Source organism: Salvelinus sp. IW2-2015, linkage group LG1, assembly GCF_002910315.2.
Source record: "Salvelinus sp. IW2-2015 linkage group LG1, ASM291031v2, whole genome shotgun sequence".
In the NCBI taxonomy this organism is placed as follows: Eukaryota; Metazoa; Chordata; class Actinopteri; order Salmoniformes; family Salmonidae; genus Salvelinus; species Salvelinus sp. IW2-2015.
The window spans coordinates 15,633,042-15,643,523 of record NC_036838.1 but is presented as its reverse complement, the minus strand read 5'-3'; positions in this window follow the sequence as shown (position 1 = coordinate 15,643,523).

Below are 10,482 nucleotides of genomic sequence, written 5' to 3'. Positions count from 1 at the left end.
TCCTTTTCAAAACACAATTCCTGACAGTGAACAGATCCCTTTGAGTACATAGACTGCTATTTAAGGCAATTACTTAGGGGCAAATCCTAACTTCCACTTAAGTTGAATTTCCACGTAGTTATGCATTGATGTCAATGGGAGACGAACAATTTTTTTTACTTAAGAGCAAGTTAGGATTCACCCCATAGTGGATGAACCACACCCGTGCCTTGTGTACCATCAAACACTGAATACATACAATCAACAAATGCAAGAAGCTGAAATCAATGCGATCAATCTTGATCGTATTTCTCCCATCTACAAATATCTAATCACACAATGGCCTTTATACTTAAAATTCATCTGGCAGCGTACAGCAGCATGTCTTATCACAGCATGATCAAACACCCAAAGCAGACGCCATACAAAACTCCAAGGCTAGGACAACAAAACACTAGCAATGGTCCCAGATCAGTTGGTGCAGTACAGACAGCCAACTCATATGGTTGACAAAATGGCATAAACAGATCTGGGATCAGGCTAACAAAACGCTTAAAATCAAATGTTATTGGTCACAAACACATGGTTAGCAGATGTTAATGCGAGTGTAGCGAAATGCTTGTGCTTCTAGTTCCGACCGTGCAATTTCACAACAACTACCTTATACACACAAGTGTAAAGGCATGAATAAGAATATGTACATATAAATATATGGATGACGATTGCCGTGCGGCATAGGCAAGATGCAGTATATGGTATAGAGTACAGTATATACATATGAGATGAGTAATGTAGGGTATGTAAACATTATATAAAGTGCCATTGTTTAAAGTGACTAGTGATACATTTATTACATCAAATTTTTTGCTATTAAAATGGCTAGAGATTTGAATCAGTATGTTGGCTGCAGCCAGTCAATGTTAGTGAGGGCTGTTTAACTGTCTGATGGCCTTGATAGAAGCTGTTTTTCAGTCTCTCGGTCCCAGCTTTGATGCATCTGTACTGACCTCGCCTTCTGGATGATAGCGGGGTGAACAGGCAGTGGCTTGGGTGGTTGTTGTCCTTGATTATCTTTTTGGCCTTCCCGTGACATCGGTTGGTGTAGGTATCTTGGGGGGCAGGTAGTTTGCCCACGGTGATGCGTTGTGCAGACCTCACTACCCTCTGGAGAGCCTTACGGTTGTGGGCGGAGCAGTTGCCGTACCAGGCGGGGATACAGCCCGACAGGATGCTCTCGTTTGTGCATCTGTAAAAGTTTGTGATTGTTTTAGGTGACAAGCCAAATTTCTTCAGCCTCTTGGGGTTGAAGAGCCGCTGTTGCGTCTTCTTCACCACGCTGTCTGTGTGGGTGGACCATTTCAGTTTGTCCGTGATGTGTACGCCAACGAACGTCCACTACTGTCCCGTCGATGTGGATAGGGGGGTGCTCCCTCTGCTGTTTCCTGAAGTCCACGATCATCTCCTTTGTTTTGTTGACGTTGAGTGTGAGGTTATTTTCCTGACACCACACTCCGAGGGCCCTCACCTCCTCCCTGTAGGCCGTCTCGTCGTTGTTGGTAATCAAGCCTACCACTGTAGTGTCGTCTGAAAACTTGATGATTGAGTTGAAGGCGTGCATGGCCACGCAGTCATGGGTGAACAGGGAGTACAGGAGAGGGCTGAAAACGCTCCCTTGTGGGGCCCCAGATTTGAGGATCAGCGAGGTGGAGATGTTGTTTCCTACCCTCACCACCTGGGGGCGGCCCGTCAGAAAGTCCATTATTTCGCAATTTCTTGGAAGTACACACCATGCGTAACGGCAGTAATGATGATAGTTGCTCTGTGAAACTCCATGTTTTGGTGATGTTTGCAACAAAAAAAAAGGCATTTTTTGGAGCCTAAATTAGCCATAACTCTGTGAGTGAGTAAGATTGAGCTTCACAATGATGAACACTTAAACAGGATATTTTAACATTTTGAAATGTTGTACATTTTATATACAACTAATGGCACAACGTTGCCTAACAGGGAGGACATTTATAAGTGAGACATAAAATTTAAAAAAGCACCTTTATTTTACTAGGCAAGTCAGTTAAAAACAAATGATCATTTACAATGACGGCCTACCCCGGCCTAACCCTAACCCGCTTGGCCAAATGCTGGGCCAATTGTGCGCCAACCTATGGGACTCCCCATACAGCCTGGAATCGAACCAGGGTCTGTAGTGACACCTCTAGCACTGAGATGCAGTGCCTTAGACCACTGTGCCACTCTGGAGCCCCTAAAAGGAGTGGAGATGCCAGGGATTGAACCCAGACTAACAACATAAAACATGGAAAAATAGATACTACTGAGTGTTTATATGTTTTCCCACCAAAGAAATAATGAAGCTTATTGAATGCCATTGTAGGAAAGGGTTGTTTTCTTTAAATTGAGAATTACAACAAACTGACGTTAACAGGGTGAAAAGGACACACCGAAAATCTTAAATAAAATACAATAATCATGAATAAAGCATTATTGACAAGATAAAATATGAATAGGACTAGAAAATAATGAAGATTTAAAATGTTATTATAATGGCTTATATTTCTCGTGGAAGTTGATGAATAACATCAGGGGCCATGGAAAAAATGCCTACATCCGCTGAAAATGTGTTCAAAATGCATAAAATATAATTTTAAGATGCATATTTTTGTGTTTTTAAGGTAAAGGACTCCTGACCTTATATTTAAAGGCTTTTGGAATCCACATTTTACACTAAGTTAGAAGTGTTATTTCCAGGGGATAGAAAATGCACAGCATTGCAGGAATGACCACAGGTAACGGTTTGTTGTTTACTATTCGTTTCTGTTGAGCCAAATTTGTATTATTTCGCATCTTGGTGGATAATTTGGCCATTGCAGTGTATGCATCAGTTGAGGAAGACAATACAAAAAGTAAACAAACATGGGAGGCTGTTCTGCTTTGTGGGGATGCTCAGCCTCAGTCGCAACGAAAATGCAGTTTTCCCTGTGATCCCGAAAGAAAATCAGAACTTCTACTTTGAAGGCGCAACTGGAAAGCACACGACCGATCGCGTTGACTTGAAAATATATTGTAACGTTAACTAGAAATGTCGCTAAGGTTAGCATAATTTGTTTTATGAATGATGTTAGCTAGCCAACTCTCGAACAATTATCTCCATAGGTTGGCTGGACACATTACATTTTTAATTTTCACCCTGCCAGCGCCTATTAGTTCTATTGTCTATTTCACTGTCTTAACAGCCATTCTGTTTCACCTTTATCCATCTAATTTGCTCCTACTTGTTTTCCCTCCATCTCTCTCTGGTAGACTGTCATTGCTTGAAATTGAGCTGTTGCACATGACAATGCTTTTTATGTAAATTCCCATCCAAACCGGAATGGGGAGAACAGCACAGAATGGTGCCCTTCAGATCGTCCCATTGTGTGTAAATTGTCATAGTGGGGTTTGTATGTGTGTGTCTGACATGAAGTAAGACTTTTCTCTTTGATGTCCTAGGTTCTTGACTCCTAAGAGCCGACTCACATGCAGGTAAGGCTCTCAACGTTGCCATCAAATGGGGCTAGAAAGAGGTCCAAAATGGCAAAGCTGGGTTTTGCTCCTCCATTTACAGTAGTCTGTTCTTGAACTTTAATTGAACTCATAACAGCATAAACAGCAGCACATTGACAGTTTTTTCTTCCTCTGCAGCAGTGTATCCCACTGCGACGGCTGCCAACCTTGGCGCAATACTTGACCTTGTCATCACATAGTTCCATGGTCACATAGTTCCATGCGGGCAATAGACCAGGGTATTGTACACTATTCTCCCTATTATAATTCTATGTACACTAATCTTCCAACATTACCATGGGTTGAAGGACTGAATGTGGCAATTTTCAGAATTCATCAAATCACTTTTCTTTTTCTTTCATCCATAAAGGCTCTCCAACACATTTTCACGTGATGCCTACAGATCATGAAAAGGTGTGTTACGTTCCCCAATTTCTGTGTTGTGTTTTTTTTTGTATGTGTATGTTTCAGGAAATGGCTTCCTGGATTCCCCCCAAGCAGCTGATTGGTCGGCCCCATTGCTAATTGGAGCTGACCCCGCCCTCTCGTCAGAGGATACATCTGTATCCCATTACAGACTCCTTCTCCAGCTAGAAAAGCCAGTGTTCCTTTGCTGAGAGAGAGCTGATGGTTATGTTCTGTGTTTGTTGCTCAGACAGAGAGCTTATTAGTATGTCCTGTGTTGATTGTTGCTGAAAGGGAGCTGATGGTTATGTCCTGTGTTGGTTGTTGCTCAGAGACAGGTTTTTGTTAAGTATTTTGTAGCCGCTACTTCTAAGGTATGTGTGTCCCCATAGGACGCAGTGTTTTTGTTTATTGAAATTGTTTACTTACGTTTGTATTATTTTTCATTTGTTCCCAGGGGGGAAGGGGAAGGCATCTAGGGAGTGCTTAGGCACGAGGACTGCGGGCATACATAACCTGTAGTATTTACTGTCTATGCACACTGGGTAAGACCTGTGCGGACCACCCCCTGTATTTTGGTTAGCGCACCAGGTGGTGCTAAAATATTACGGAAGTAGTGGGTAGGCAGCTAAGTTAGGAGAGTTTAAAAAAAACTTTTACTGTCTTTGCTTTGGTTCCGTCCAGCCCCTTTTCCCCAAATTTACAGTGTGAAGGAATACATTCTCAGTAAATGGTAAATTCTCTGCCTTTGTCATCCTTACCCGCAACTACAGTCCCATTAATCTTTCACTCCACGGGGAGTTGAGTTGTAGCAGGGTGTTGCGTTCCCTCTTCCAAGAGGCGTACGTAACAAGGTGTTTTTAAATCAATGCATGGTTCTGAAATGGCAATAAATAGCTTATGCATATGATTTAATGACTATCTTTAATTGATCTCCATTCTGAACACCATTCCATTCTGGCTACATTCTAGTTGTACCTTATGATTACAACCAGTCAGAAAACTGAAGCATATCAACTTTTCCACCGTGAAATGTATGAAATGTTGGCCTTAACTTGCAGGGATGAAATTTGGAGACCCAAGCTATAGGCTTCTTTAGCCATGCACAAATTATAGTAGTAATGAGCGAGCTAGGACGGACTTAGTCAACATAAATATTTGATTAGCACTTTTGAAATTTACAGCGACAGAATTCAGAACTTGAGCCGTTCTTACAGTGTACTCCATGTACACCAAGTCAGAACCGAAGGATAAATAAAATGGGGCATATAAGTAGACAATGAAATCAATTACAATATTCGATGATAACATTTCTCTAAAACAGGTTATAAGCTACATGTGCACAACCTAGTCAGAACAGTAGATAAAACTAAGAGGGGTAAATAGACCAAATTATTAGGGTGAGGCACATGGGCTACTAACATCTTACTACACAACATACACTTAGTATTACTTGCTTGGCTACAGTATACATATCTCCCTGGCATATTACATCATCTATGCAGCAGCATACAATACATTTTTGGACTCACCTTGTTGTGCTGTGCTCGCTTGAACAGGAAAGTAGTGCAGTGGTCCTTCGTGGCCAAACTCTGTCCTCGAAGTCTGGTTTCTCTGGATTTATGGTGCTTTCAAAAAAAACAAGGTGGAATCATGATGACGTCATTGATCTTCAGGTCGTAGCTCTAGAAAGAGGCCGGATTTACAATTCCGAGTTGGATGACCGTTCAAAACGTATTTTCCCTTTCGGAGCCTTTTTATTCCTAACTTCTCACTTGTCTTGAACTCACTGAAGTCAAGTTGTATTGAGCACGGCACAAATCATGCTTCATTGACCGCATGGCCAATGTTTAATGTTTATAATTTTAAACTTGGAATAGAGCCCCTTAATCCCAGATTTGGGACCACACAGCCACTCCACTGAGTAGCAGGCTAGTGATTGCTTTGAAATGCTTGCAGTTAGCCACTGTCACTGATTCTTTCCAAACCACTCATTGTTGAATTTGCAATTTCCAACTTGTGTAATGTTTATGTCCAATGGCCGATGAGCACCGATACGTTTTATCTATAATTTCTCTTCATCATTTCTCTTCATATGTCAAGGATTAAAAAGGATTTGCCAGTAGATTGTCGACTTGATTAATGATGTGTGCTAGCTGAGATTTTTTATATATATATGTTTTACCCCTTTTTCTTCCCAATTGGTAGTTATAGTCTTGTCTCATCGCTGCAACTCCCATACAGACTCGGGAGAGGCGAAGGTCGAGAGCCGTGCATCCTCCGAAACACAACCCAACCTAGCCACACTGCTTCTTGACACAAAGCCCACTTAACTAAGAAGCCAGCCGCACCAATGTGTTGGAGGAAACACCATACAGCTGATGACCGTGTCAGCGTGCACTGCGTCCGGACCGCCACAGGAGTCGCTAGTGCGTGATGGGACAAGGACACCCCTGCTGGCCAAACCCTCCCCTAACCCGGACAATGCTGGGCCAATTGTGCGCCACCCCATGGGTCTCCCGGTTGCGGCCGGCTGCGACAGAGCCTGGACTCAAACCCAGAATCTCTAGTGGCACAGCTAGCACTGCGGTGCAGTGCCTTAGACCACTGCGCCACTTGGGAGGCCGCTAGCTAAGATTTTGAAAGTAAGATGTTGATATGATCAGTCCAATCAAAGCTACTGTACATATAATGTGATTTGGCGTAATTATATCTGTGGCCAATGACCTTGAGCCTTCTTGGATGGGAACTTCTAATGTAACTCTATGGCAGGACCCAAGGGGCTAGAATTTTCTAGCTCTACCCTTAGACTTGGCGGTGACGTAGTGTCCCAATGAGTGACAGAACACTGAGCCAATCACGGCACAACGCTCCGTATTTTCTGCCGGCTTGCCCCACCACCACAGAAAGCACTGAGCTACACCTGCATTTTGGAGCTGCCTTACTCAAGAAAACAAAAAAGAGACCATGTTAGTATGCAGCTTTATTAACTCAATGATATCTATATATTTTTTTACATTGTTTGCAAACTGATATGTGACACGTATTAATGCCAAAATAACATGCAAAACAGGAAAGCCCTGTTTTTTTGCAAAAAATGTGGGGCTCAAAACAGGTGGGGCTCTGCTCTGAATGACGGGTCGCCACTGGTTGGGATATGAATCATTATGGAACACGGGTCATATGTAGAAGTTTAAACCTAGAGCGAGGCGCGTGGTTCACGACTGGACCGTTGTCATCACAGTTCCATGATTAGTGAGGATTATTAGGGTAGATTTATAGCACTACTGTTCAACCCCTATTGTACAGTTTTCTCACCTTGCAATATCTCATGGATTAAACTATTTAATATGGCAACTTCAGGATGAATCAAACCACTGTATTTTTTATTCACCAATATATTTTGTGCTTAAAAGCACTCCAAACCTGTTTATTTTATTATAAATACTTATCTAACCCTAAATCATATACAAGATTAGAGTATTTTTTTAAACAAATCAACCATCTACTGTGATTCTTTCCAAAAAACAATGGAGAAAAGAAAAACAACCAAATAGTTTTACTGCACGCCAAAACTGCCCTTGCACATACTTAAAGTGAAAGGAAGAAAATTAAATGAAAAGTTAGTATATAATTGCAGTGAAAAACGGCAGAGTAATGTCAAGATCTGATCTAGCTATCCCACTCTGTCACCCAGATCTTACTTCAACTGGCTGCAGTACACACTCATACCACCAGAGGAAGCTATGAATCGGTGTGTAAACTGGGCAAGTTAGTTTTTATTAAACACTGATTATGTCCTCTAACCTTCAATCACAACAAGTGTTAGCTCTAGATAAAGTGCTTTTCTGTCTCAGCCACCACAGAGGAGATGAACACAAAATAACTTTATGGTCCATAAGACCTGGCTCTAAACATTCTAATGAGCACACCGCCAACTTGTCAGTTGTTAATGTGTCCCAATGAAAAACAACAATGTTATACAACCAAATGAAAAATGATTCCCCAAGTAAAAAAACAATATTGCACATAATCTTACAAAACGCTAAGACTTTGTCCACAGTGATAAAACAGTGTACAACAAAGGACAACAAACATCGCCGTAGGCTATAGTGTTTTTGACTGCAGTGTTATATACAAAGCAAAAGGAACATCTCTCAGGCCCATCTATTCAACGCATAAACTCATATTACGTTACGATACATTAATTTAGCAAGATTGACAACAATATTGTGAACTTATACTTTTTTTTTGCAAAATACTTGTTTTCAATGTCTAACTATGTAACCACGAGGCAATCATTCTCAAGTTCTCTTTTCTGTGACCAAAGCAACGTCTTGTAGTTTAATCACAGACCCCCAAAGGGAGCCCTAGTGTAGATGGAGGACATTCTCCTTCCAAACCACTTGCCTTGTACATATAAGTCATCACACCATATACCACTGAAACAAATATTTCCACATAAGACCATGCAAACAGTAATTATAAAACACATTGGAAATTCAAACAAACTCATTTCCCATAAATCCTTTTTTCACCAACATTTGAGATCTTTTCTTTATAAATAGATTAAAGGCTCAGTCAATGCAGGCAATGTTGTAGTAAAATTCCAAAATAGCCAAGTATTTTGAAAGTTGATATGAGTGTCTATTAATCAAATTGTGTAATAATAGGAGAGAGTCATATGGTTGTAGTCATATATTGGCCATATGTAAAAACTAGCAGTGGCTAGACCAGTCGCTAGAGTTTGCTCTAGTAAGAGATCTGATGTAACTGGCAGAGAACTACCAGTGAATTGCAGTTAACATTTCACACATATCAATCAAAATGTAAAACAAAGAACTTTACTATCTTTAAGTTCTAACAACACTTTATTGCACGATTGTTGTCAATTCAACTTGATAAAACGTTCAAAGTTGCAGTCTGGGCTAAGAGTTTCTCTAGGCTAAATGTGGATTGAAGAGGATGGAATAATCAACAGTGCCATTTGTGAAAATAATAAAAAAGCACTGGGGGGGGGGGGGGGGGGGGGACTGCCCCCGGACTCCCCCCGGACTCCCAAACAAATTGCACCCTAATGGTATAAGTATTGCCTCAAGATACTGTATAATATATTCAGGAAAGTTCTCTTCCAAAGCTGAAAAAGACTCCTGTCCAGAAAGACTCTCAGGTCAATAGTTAATAGGTAAAGCCGGGTCCTGTCTTGGAGGAGACAAACCACCAGCATTGATATGTATTTCTATATATGCCTACCCTTTTTCTGATATCTTTTGTATGTTCCTTTAGATGTGTTAATTTACAAATAACTCTAATAATACTAGCAGAATTCACAACATATGAGTCTGACTTTCAAACAACACTTTAAACATAAATACTGGGTTCAACATCTCTATAAACTAGTGTAATTTGTTGTTTTGAACCCTCTATTATATATATATATATATATTCATAGTTCTACTACAAGTGCAAGTGACTTTAAAAACACAAAATAAATACATGATGATAGTTGTCCTTGGTCATTGTGATATATTAATAAATTCCTTAGACATATGAAATCTACATACAAAATAGATGAGTAAAAAAATAAATAACATGAATATGTGAGACCAAATTTCAGCTATTGCACATTCCTTTCAAAATTCACTTTAAACGTCTTTGTTGTAATTAGCTAATAATCCATTCATTGTCAGGGCCATACATATTGGCTCAAATCTGTGCCAATTTTGTGGATACGAAATCACATATTTGGATTATACTGCATAGGGTTCAGTGTTACGGATGGGGTGAGTTTCATAGCTGTGTAACCCTTTTCCATTCCATCACTTTATATCTATTACTATTTAATTGCACACTAACCCTTCAACCTAATGCACAATTTGTACTCTGTAATTTAAATCAATATTAGACTTTCATAGATCTATTTCATTTAAAAAATATTTTTTTATATGGCACATGTAAACATATCTAAATTTGGCAAAACAACATAATATATTTTTTTGCGATAATTAAAATGATATCTCTATTATATAAATATGCATAACTTTTGTCTATAAACATAAGAAACAACATTTTGTTTTCTAGGTGGAAAAATGTTCATTTAATGAACTGGTAAATTCATTAAATCACCTGTTGCACAGTGGGGGACAGTGCAGGTGCAGTACTCGTCAGGGAAACAGTGACAGTTACCATAGTGATAGGAGCCTAAGCCATCCAAAAGCAGTTTTGAGCCGACCCTTTGAGAGAAGGAACATTTTCTCGACTAGAAGCTTTTTAGTAAGTCACAAACATACTACACTCATAATTAACAACGTGTCAGAGCTTTTACACTATTTACAGTGATCCACACTGGGGTCAAGGGGTGTGGGTGTCTGACAATGATGAACTCACTGCTCATAATCTATTCCTGTCTCTTCCTCGTTTTTCTTTCTCATTCTCTGCTCATAATCTTTCCCTGGCTCTTTTTAGTTTCTCGTTCTTAGTGGAAAGGTCGTCTGACATAAGAGCAGGGGCTCTTTTTCAATTGTCTTTCCTCGATTCTTT